Source organism: Amblyomma mixtum, chromosome 6 (assembly GCF_055824585.1).
Source record: "Amblyomma mixtum isolate Tamu chromosome 6, ASM5582458v1, whole genome shotgun sequence".
Classification (NCBI taxonomy): domain Eukaryota; kingdom Metazoa; phylum Arthropoda; class Arachnida; order Ixodida; family Ixodidae; genus Amblyomma; species Amblyomma mixtum.
In genome coordinates, this window is record NC_143017.1 from 40,042,136 (window position 1) to 40,052,572 (window position 10,437).

At 48.7% G+C, this 10,437-nt stretch overlaps 1 pseudogene; it reads left to right on the forward strand.

The window, feature by feature from the left end:
* Positions 1–3,617: 3,617 nt before the first annotated feature.
* Positions 3,618–10,163, forward strand: LOC149338812 (uncharacterized; annotated as a pseudogene).
* The last annotated feature ends 274 nt before the right edge of the window (positions 10,164–10,437 follow it).

The window sequence follows — 10,437 nt, forward strand, 5'->3', positions numbered from 1 at the left end:
GGGCGAGTTGGTTACCTACATTCATTATTACAGCGCAACGACGGCACAGAACAAGAAGGGGACACAACAGCGCTGACTGTCAACTGTTGTGTTGACATTCAGCGCTGTTGTCCCCTTCTTGTTCTGTGCCGTCGTTGCGCTGTAATAATGAATGAAAAAAATTTCGGCATTGAAACTGCAGGAAACCGCCCCCAAGCGCGCGCCGAAGGCCTATCCGGGTCATTCATTGTCAGCCTAAGCGCCGACTGGGACAAGATTTCGAATTCGAAGCAGAAACGCATTCGGCGTGAGACACTGGCAGCGTCGAAACCGAAGCCGGGAGGCATGGTTGTAGATGAACTAATGGCCGCGAGTACAAATTTGGAACGCCTTGCTACCCACGCCGGACACGTGGTATTCATTGCTTGCCCAGTGGGCTTCACAATTCGTACTAGTACCACGTTCAGGCAGAGCCAGAAAGCAGACAGTGCAGCTGATACATCGTTTGTGCATGTGCGATACGCTGCTCTTGTCGCTGCATCGGCCAAAGAAAGGTAGATGTGGAGTCATGTAGATTTGTGGCAACACGTTTTAAAGTGGCAACACACTTTAACGCGGGCACGTTAAGGCGCCCAGTCGTGAAGAAAATCGGCGTCGCCAACGTTGCTGTCCGTTTTGTGAGCGAAAAATCCCTGGAGCAACAGCCTTGGTCATCAGCCCTTGTGGTCCCGTGACCTGCCAACCTGCTGAGCGGATTCTGAGCATGCTGACCATTATGGCAGGGAGCAGTTAAATTACTGAGTGGTAGCGAGAAGTTGCCGAGCAGAACCAACCTGTGCTGCACAAGCTGCACCGATGGCAGCACCTACCATCGCAGGGCCATCGCTTAACCTCTGCACCACTGCGCCAGTAGTGGTAATAGGACTCCCAAAGATATATGATAGTAAAGTCGAGAATGACCAATTCCGCATATATGGGCGTTACCCATTAAAGCTATCGCGTTATACTATAAGGCAGAGCTTAAGTATCCCCTCCAGTTTATTTTTGTGCAGTTTGCCAGGTGTTGCCTGGGATGACTACGTTCTTGCGGACGACAACATCGCAGAGCCGTGCTCTGAACAAGCCGTTATGCTCAAAGGACGGGCGCTACCCTACCATAAGGAATTTAAAGTAGACGACTTACTGCCAGCTGCCGTAGACGCTTCAACACAGTGATTAGTTTTATCCCCTCCCTAACGGAGCCTTTAGGAAGCAAAAATCTCAGCGACGAGAACATAACCGTCCAGAAGAGTCTGGAAAGTGAAGTGGTATGGTCTTCTTTGAAGAAATAGCAGCTCATGGTGCAGTTCTTAAGGACTAACTACCAGTCATGGAGGACTAAGTAATCATTACTTCCTGTAATACAAAAAAATTGGCGACGGTTACGGTACTTCCTAATGCGAAATTTCAGCGCATCTCATCAGCTCTTTCAGCTTTTCGATAGATTGAGGCAAAGAATTTGAGCAAGAGATGTATGTATAATAACAGACAACTTGTTATTTTTCACACATAATTCCTCTTCCAGAAACACTCCACTAACAGTTCTTGATTGTCATGAAGGAAGCTTTGTGGACGGAGAAATAGATGGATATATTTTTGATTTGCTGCACCAATGCTTGGTTCTCAAAGACGAGGTCTGCGCAAGTATTTCGCGAGGTTGTCACAGCTTTGGGAGCCGTTACGAGCAAGAGGAACGGGATGTTTGCCGCATAAGTGGTAAGAAATTCCCGCTTGTCTTTATATCTACATTAAAGTCCCCACACACCCTGCCACCCTGGAGGAGGAGGAGGAGGAGAAAATCATTTATTTAGTAATGTACAGAGAGGTGCTCGGGGAGAGGCCCCTAATGGGTCTCACCCCTTACAATACTAGGCGGAGTCCCTCATTCTGGGATCCCGTTGGTCGAGACCGCTACACAAGTCCGCCGAACCAGGGCCTGTTGGGCCGATAGTTCCTTGCAGCTGAACAGGGCCGCCTCCCAGTCCTCTCGGGTAGGAAAAGGGGTGATTGGGGGGAGAGAAGGATTTTTTCTGCATGCCCAAACCATGTGGAAGGTGTCGGCTACCTCCCCACAGAATGAGCAGCGACCGTCAAAAGAAAGATTAAAGTGCTTGAGAACCGCCGGGCAGAGAAGGGTGTTCGTAAAGAGCCTGGGGAGAATTCGTTCGCCAGCTTTACCCAGTCCTTTCATAGGAATTGGGTATCGCCGGTGTTCGGCACTATAGTGCTCAGTAATTTCTTTAAAAGAAAGGAGAGGGCTGTGATCTGGGTTAAGCTCCTCCCAAGGGACGCCTGGTGCCCGGTGAGTGAGTGCGCGGGCTGCCTCATGGGCGGCTTCGTTACCTGGCATGCCTTGGTGGCCGGGGACCCATATGATTGAGCGATGAGTTGGATCGCCGTCGCGAGTACTGCGGTGTAAAATTTGGTGAGCGAGTGGAGTGATCCAACCGAACTCAAAGTTACGACAGGCTCCGCGAGAGTCTGTGAGGATGAATTTAGAGTCGGGATGGGAGGCTGCGAGGGCGATCGCCACCTCCTCCGCATGCGTTGAGTTGGGCGCTCTGAACGAGAGGCCGTCCACCTGTTTTCCCTCGTGTATGACTGCAGCCGTGTACCATTCCCCCCTGGAGCGGTAGGGGCCTGCCACCCTGGAAGGTGGCAGCGTTTCTGGCACAACGTTGTCAATGCCAAAGCATGCAGCGCACATCTGCCACTACCGCCACGTAGCTTAAACAAGATGGAGTTATCCGCTGTTCCAAGAGGACAGTTATGCGCCTTTCCTCTCGTTCAAGTATCCACCGAGATGTGTGAGACAGATAGCGAGCATTTCCTTTCCTAAAAAAAATACAGACGACTGGAAATTCTACAGTGTGCTTGGCAAAATCCTTGTGGTCAACCCACTGCCGCTTCCCCGAACCGCTTCGCGCGGAATTACTGGGCCGCTTCGGAGCCATGCGTCTCACTCAATCGACTGCAACGAGATGTCTGGCGAAAGAGGGGCGGTGTAGCTGCCATCGCAGACGCGCGCGCAATCGTTCTACCGCTACTGTGTGACATCACGGTTGCTATGCACAGCTGCACCCCCACTGGCTCGCCGGTTGCTAAGGAGGGGAGGAGGCTGCGCGTTCACTTTCTCCTTTCCAAGCTCCCTCTCCATTGATTTCGCAGATTAAAGGGTGTCCATTGCTGCTGTTCTCGCTTCGGCGAGCGCGGCTTCGGCCGCTTATCTGTTTTTTGAGCAGCGTCCGCTCCGGCGGACGCAGTTGTTGCTGCGACGCGCGTCTTTTCTTTCCTTTTTCTCTTTCCTCTGATCTCTTACCTCTCCTCTATCTGCACGTGGCAGCGGTGGTGGCTTGGCTCGAGCCAGTAGCAGGCCCGTGCAATTTCCTTTTCATCCTTCTCTCAGTCACAACAACAACAATGGACAACGGCAACGGCCAAGCCGCAAAACGCAGAAACGGGCGCCTAAGAAATGCTCTCTAAAACTGCTCACGCAATATACATGTCCTCATCGTGTCGTACGTCCCGTGACCGCGGTGACGTACGAGATCACCCCGCTATATTCACCGTCCCCGGCCGCTTTACCCCGCACCGACATCATGCATGTGTCCCGCCTCAAACCTTACAACTCGCCGTCTCCCTGGGCTGAGCAGCGCGCACCGGGACGGTGCTTTTGCCGCGAGGGGTGGTGCTACGGACGGTGGGAGGACGGCTAAGTGTTTTGAAACGAAGACGGCGCTTAGGTGCGCGCTTGTGTGCTGTACGATTGTCCCAATTCGTCGATCATTTGCCTAGCACATTACCTGTGCAGCTTATAGCCTTCACGTAACGATATCTTCTCTTTGCCATCGTTCATCTCGTCTCATTTTTCGGCTGTTCGCTACTTAACAATATCTTTAAAAAGAGACCACATTAACTATAGAGATAACTTTTCCTCATACTTGTTCCAGCTGAGGTCCAGGCCCAGAAAGAAACTGCGTAAAAAATATTCTCTCTTCTCGTTTATGGATTTTCTTTTAAAAGGTTAACGTCCGAAAGCTACTCAGACTATGAGAAACACCATAGTGAAGGGTTCTGGAAATTGCGACCACCTTTGTTCTTTAACGTGCCCTGTCATAGCGCATTACGTGGGCCTCTAGAATTTTGCCTCCATCGAAACTCAACCACTGCGGCCGGGATGGAACACGCGTCATTTGGGTCATCAGCTGCGCAGCATTACCACTGAGCTACCGGAATGGCCTCTCCTCGTTGAAATGTATCTACTAGCGGATTCGGAGAAAAAAAGAGGGAAAGAGGTGCCGTAGTGGAGGGCTCCGGAATAATGTCTGGGGATCTTTAGCGTGCACTGACATCGCACAGCAAACGGGCGTCTTTTGCGTTTCACTTCCATCGAAGCGCAGCCGCCGGGTTAGAACCCGCACGTGTGCTATGCGATGTCAGTGCGCGTTAAATAACCCCAGGCAGTTGAAATTATTCCGGAGCCCTCCACTACAGCACCACTTTTTTTTTCTGTCTTCTTTTACTCTCATCTTCCTTTCTTCCTGTACGGCACACGGATGCCTTTTGCGTTTCGCCTCCTTCGAAACCCGTACGCCGTGGTCGGTTTCAAATCCAGCTTGGCCGCAATTGCTGCCACGTGAAGACAAAGGATTGTTGACAGACGGGAGAGGAATGATTGAAATAAAAAAAGTGCGTAGCAACAACTGCGTCCGCCGTAGCGACGGCGCCGGTTTTCGCAACAGATAATCCAGTGGCAAAGAGCACCCGACGCAGTTAGTGAGAGCGTCCAGATCTGAGCCCCTTAGGGCAAGGACAAGCGACAAATCCCCCAGCAGATTACTCCAGCGCCTGGAACATGGACACGAAAAAAGAGACGCAACAAATAACCGGCGCAGCGTTCTCTCTTTCGTGTGCTTATTCCTTTGCGCTGATTAATGTTTTGGTTACAATGAGCCAACTAGCCCATACGAAATTCTGGTTTAACTTGTTTTATTTTTCAAGCTACAGGCTTGCTACGAACTACAGAAATATAGCAAGCCGTCAGGGCAGCCATAAATCACTAGCTGAAGATAAATGTAATTGACTTTGGCGTTCAGACGCTAGGAATTTCGGCTATGGTGGTCCAACGAAAGGGCTGCGGTTGCTACGGAGCCCGCATAGTCACGCCCCAGAGAGTTACGTAACTCAGAGGTGACACATCACTCTCACAGTTCTTTCATTCAGCCTTGAGTTGCTGTTTACGACGTGCCGTTCGAGCTGGCGGCAGAGAGGTGGTGGGCGTGGTTTCGCTAGCTTTGCGGCAGGCGCGCGCCCCTTCACTGCTTGTAGGCAACCAGTATTCAGTGTCCTATTGAGCCTACGGCAACTGCACTACTGAGTGTCTATTAAATGACATTAGATGTCTTGACGCTCGGCTACTTTTAGTTGTTGCAACAATGCGCCCAAGTGTGAAACTTAAAAGGACAAATTTTAGTTAATTACACAGGTAACGACCTTATCGCACGCGATATCCGAGTTCCGCCAATTCCGTCGCTCTGATCGTGAAACAATCATTACTAACCTCACAAAGATTATTTGTGAAAATTACTTAGTCTTCTCACGAACATCTGGCACGACTCCTGGCTAGCATATGTTGATAATCGCTTGCTAAGTAAGTTTTCTATCTGTTTGAATCCAGCACCAATGTAATTTAGTTAGAAAGCTTGTGCTAGAAATAATCCCGCTCGCTGAACGACGACATACAGTGTAATATTCAGCGTCCATCAGATATAGGCACACTGCCTTCAACACTATTCTCTAATTCTTCATTTTTAACAAGTGCCTATTTAGTGGAATTATTTTTCGAAATTTGTGTGAAAACGACCATCACTCAAAATGATGGTGGTTTGATATAATTGAAAAAAAAATCAGGGACAGCGACAAGGGTAAGAAATGTGGAAATTTTATTCCAAAGAAGCCCAGAGTGAAAAAAACTTGCACTTATTTAAAACAGGCGATAACCCGCGGCTCCGAGCATTGAGCGCCGCACATGCAGTGCGCGAGGAAGGAGCTGGAATTACTTGGTAGTCACAAATTTCTACATGTCAGGACAAATTTACGTTAGTATGGAGCCATGAGACGAAAATATTTGCTGGACACATGGAAGCTAGACATAATTGCTTCCAGCTTTTAACTATGTAGCCATTGCCAATGACGAAATTCTTATCCACAATCACTCCTTAGACATAGTTCAACCATTAAAAAATTTCTTCTAATGGTATGCGTTTTGCGAGCAGTATCAAAATATTTCGAAACCACCGACATACATTGTTCTTGCTGAGCGGAGGGAGTGTTTGAAAGGCTTGCAAATATCGTATTTTCATCTATTCCTGAATGCCATGTTATCCGATATATTTTTAGCTTCCCATGATCTGAATGCACATTGTATATGTCAAGTCTACAAACTTGTTTGCCTTATCAAACTGCGAGGAACTTCAAAGCGACAGCTTGTTGGTAAAGCGAGGGACAATATATGTCTCACTGGGACAAATTTGCACGGTCGTGAAGATATCTGACAGAACTCGTGCAGATGCGGATTCCGGCTATTGTGAACATCGCATTCGTGCCTCCGGTAGAAGCACCAGTACACGGGGAGAACAATGCGCATCACTGAGTGCCTTCAATACACAACATTACCACTTAATGTAGGATGACTTCATTTAGCAAGTTACGAACTGAAGAGCGTCAAAAGACCAATGGAAGAAATAAATGAGGGCACACGCAGATATTGTAACGGAAGATAAGGCGACAGGTCTCTAACCAGCAGAATACGGCAGCCAGCCAGCGCGAGACACTTTAACGTCTTCCTTTTCAAGCACCACCTGAGAACACCAGGTGGCACTACTCCTCCTTCCCAAAAAAGAAGAATATAAAAGCGGGGCTGGAGCACGATCATCGGAATGGAAATAAAAGCACCAGCACAAGCACATCAAAATGCAGAAGGGAGGTAGGCGAAGGTGTCCCAAGCGACAACTAGAGGAACACTGAGCGTACTGCCCATTGTCGCGTGAAGTACGGTTTCATGCGAACTACATGCACAACCTCAGAGCGGGCTGGGCGACGCTGAGACTGCACACGAAGAACTTCGCAGGTGACTTCTGTAACGCGGCGCAAAACTTTGTAAGGTCCAAATTAACGGCACATCAGTTTTTCAGACAAGCCTGGGTGGCGTGCCGGGGTCCACACCCAAACTTGGTCCCCGGGATGGTATTTGACGTGCCGGTGACGGAGGTTGTAGCGGCGTGCATCCGTGCTCTGCTGCCGCTGAATGTGAAGGCAGGCAAGTTGACGTGCTCCCTCGGCGCGCTTAGTGAACTGGTCGGCGTCTGGCGTGAGTGGGTGGTCATCTGTGCAGCATGGAAGCATGACATCCTGCATCGTCTGAACGTCACGTCCTTAGACCAGACGAAAAGTTGTAAAGCGGGTCGTCTCCTCGGTGGCCGTTTTGTAGGCGTATGTGACGTAGAGGAGAATCTCGTCCCAGGTTTTGTGCTGCGAGTCTATGTACACTGCGATCATATCGGAGATCGTTCTCACCTCCACCAAAATATGTAACGGAAGATAGAGAGACAGGCCTCTAACCAGCATAATACGGCACCTATCCAGCGCGAGACCCTTCAACGTCTTCCTTTTCAAGGGCCACCTGAGAACACCAGGTGACAATAAGGACGTGCCAACAGCCGCATGCATGTTTACTATCAGGGTTAGAGAAGTAATGAGCGCCAGCGATAACAATAAATAAAAAAAACTGCGTGGGTGCGGCTTTACTTTCTTTTGTTAGCGCTTTGACGGGGGCTCTGTAGGAAGGGCGCTGTTACTGCTTTCACTTCTGCATGCACAAAATCTATAGGTGCGAATTTTCATCCGTTTATTGGTGAAATGCATTAAAGAAAGCGTCAAACACAAGTACTTAAGACAAGGATGTACAAAACAAGGCCGCTATCTCGCAACTAATCTTTTACTTGAAGATTGGTTTGGTTCTTAGAGGTTTAACGTCCCAAAGCAACCCAGGCTATGAAGGACGCTGTAGTGAAGGGCTCCTGAAATTTCAACCCCCAGGGGTTCTTTAACGTGCACCGACATCGCAGAGCACACGGGCCTACAGAATTTCGCCTCCATCAAAATCCAACTGCGGCGGCTACGATCTAGCCCGGGTCTTTCGGGTCAACAGGCGAGCACCATAACTACTGAGTCACCGCTACAGTTTTGCGTTTCTTATGGGTCCCATCAAACTCCCACTGCTTTAAACTGAGAAAAACTTCTGATTTGCTCAAAAATGCAGAAGTTAAGCAAACAACTGCTACCAACAGAAAGCGTCTTGCGGTGCGGGGACCTTGAGGCAGAGCATCCGCTTCGCATAAGGGAGGTGCTGGGTTCAATCCCCAGTGCCACCGGGCCCCCACCAGTTTCTTCAATGGGTACAAGATTTCCCCTGGCCTGGTGCTCGGCTCTTGTAGGTTGAGATGCTTGGGAAAAGTGTCTTAGACCCCAGTTGCATCGACAAATCAGAGATAAGTTCCGCCGTCGAGCAGCCTTAAATCCGCCTCCTGCAATAGAAGCCCAACTTGTGGCCATTTTATGAAGAGAAAAGGACAACACCTGTTAAGCAAAAAACTGCTACCGACAGAGAAATTGGCGCGGCTAAAGGCTTGGGCGCACATCGCTGACTATGCGTCTGATTCTTCTTGTACAGGCTTTGCTCGTGCTAGCTGCCAGCCTTCTTGTTGCGCCTTCAGCCAAGAGGTTTACAACCGTGCCATCAAGCCATATCGACGATGCAGTTTCGTGCCTCTTTCCGAAAACATTGTATCTTCCGAAAACGAATGATACAGTGTTTTGAAGTCACGAGTCCCTGACGCCACCAGCTTCAACTGCTATAAAGACAGCACCGCACGATGAACCTGCCAGCGACGCAGCGAAAGCCTTGGGCAGCGCCTCCTTCGTACTTTCTGTGCCTTGGCGCCTTGGGCGCACATCGCTGACTATGCGTCTGATTCTTCTTGTACAGGTTAGTTACAACAGCATAATACGCAGTGATGATAGTTTTATTGTTGTACTGCCGTGCCCACATCTGTGCTTAAGTATTGCCTATGAGTGTTTAAATTCTTGTAAGCTCCTCGTTTGTAGGGACATTGAAGAAAATCCGGGACCGACTGTTAATGAAATGTTAGAGTCTATATTTAGTGGACAGCAAGCAACTACAGCTGACATCGCTTCATTGAAAGAACGTTTTGAATCCACGGAGACAGCATTACACTGTTTCGAAAAGCGTTTGAACAACTTGGAATGCAGTATGACCGAGGTTCGAGCAAAGACCCATGAAAATGAAGAAACAAATGCAGTTGCAACCGCAGCGCATGACCGAATTAATCTTCACCATTAAAAATTGGTTGATTTCGAAAACCGCAGCCGCCGTTCCAATTTGATTGTTTTTGGGATTACTAAGGATCCTAATGAAAATGAAAGAACGCTACGGAAAAGGGTTATTCAAAATATCTTTAAAGATAAGGTGGGGCAAATTGTGTTTCAGTAGCGAGAATTCACAGACTCGGGAAAATATCCACAGGAAGGCCAGTCATTACGTTTTTCCAGGATTATACTGAAAAACAAATCCTCATGAAGAATGCTCACAAACTGAAAGGATCAGGAATATCTTTGCAAAATGATTACTGTGCAGACACGCTGCGCAAGCGCCGTCTACTTTGGAACAGCGCGAAAGAAGAAAAAGATAGCGGCAAAAAGCTCTGGCTTGTTCAAGATAAAATTTACGTTGGTGACGACTTGTACAGTACGGTCCATTGTTAAAGGGAACAGGTGATCGCGTGCCCTCCGCGCTTCACGAAGCACTGCCGCCTAGATGCGGCGTGAATAGGCGGCATCAGGCGCATGCGCGGAATGACCAGCCACCATGCTTACTGCGCATGCGGCTTGTGCCGAGAATTCCCACAAGTTATCGGCGGTAGCGCTTCGCGAAGTGCGTAGGTCGTGCGATCGCATGTTCCCTTTAACAGTGGACCGTACTGTACATTTGGGACGACGTACACAACACACGAAAACTAGTTCCAAAAAGGGATGACACAGAAATGAGAGTAGAGCAGGCAGAATAGCAATCACGGTCTTTCCAGTTTCGGCTGCTTTCACTAAATACCCAAAGCATTGTCAACAAAATAGACTGACTGCAAGATCTTTTATTAGCATATGATCCTCATATATGCTTTATTTCTGAAACCTGGTTGCATGACGGTGTGCAGGATGACGAAATTATTTCGCCAGGCTACCAACTGTTTAGAAGAGATAGATTCTCCCGAGGTGGTGCGTCGCAGTTGTAGCAAAAAATAGTGTTGATATAAGAGAACTAGATCAAATTGATAACCACGAAAG